The following is an 893-nucleotide window of genomic DNA, read 5'->3' as shown; positions in this document are numbered from 1 at the left end:
GGTATTTTTTCTCCGTCTCGACATATCGTACACGCTCCCATTCGTTTCTATCGAAATGATGCAACTTGGAAAGTAAAGCGATGAATTCTCGACAGTGGGATCTTTTAAATTCGTGTTAATATCGCAATGAAACGTTTTGGATCGTTTCGGTTTTTTAGTAACGGTTCATTTTAAAAAAGCGATGTCATTAATTTCTCGGAAGGTTGTAATGATATGTCGGAAGCAGTATCACTAGCTTGATCGTTTTTGGCACACTGTGGTTCTTTAAGGTATTCTAAAATTTGACGAACCTGTTGCGACAAACACTGAAAATCGCTATCCCTGGAATTCACTCGCCTCGACGAACGACGACGCCGCTTTTGCCGCCGGGAATCCTCCGTAGAGCTGCTGGGCGAGGCGCCGCGCCGAGCACGTGCTCTAGGGGACCGTGCGCGGGCGCGGTCGCCACGTGGCGAGGCCTCAGTTGCGCCAGCAGGCTCTGCGCTGCTGGCGCGTCTCGGCCGCTGCAGGCTCCGTGCGCTGCTTACTAGGGCCGGCAGCAGGCTCCACGCACTGCTCCGAACGCCTCTCGCCTTGATCCGGGGTATTACCCATGTCTAACTCTTCTGCAAAGCAAACGGCTTAACCGATTTTATATTTTTTATTTTCAATTTAACGAACAACAACGCTGTTTAATTTTAAGGGGTTCGTTCGACGAAAGTCGATGCCAATGTGACGAGACAATCCGTATTTGGTGATGAGCTGCGCGCCCCTCCGTCCCGACTAGTGCCGCTGGGAGTGGGGTGGAGGGGAGCGGTGGGGGGCCGTTCGCGGTGTCGCAAGTGTTGCTGTCTCACTCTATAGGTCTCGGTAATAACGGTTCATAGCATATAATACATTTATACTGTATATAC

This window comes from Hyposmocoma kahamanoa, unplaced genomic scaffold (assembly GCF_003589595.1).
Source record: "Hyposmocoma kahamanoa isolate Upper Pololo Valley unplaced genomic scaffold, ASM358959v1 89, whole genome shotgun sequence".
Classification (NCBI taxonomy): domain Eukaryota; kingdom Metazoa; phylum Arthropoda; class Insecta; order Lepidoptera; family Cosmopterigidae; genus Hyposmocoma; species Hyposmocoma kahamanoa.
The sequence above is the reverse complement of the archived record's forward strand: the minus strand, read 5'-3'. Positions refer to the sequence as shown.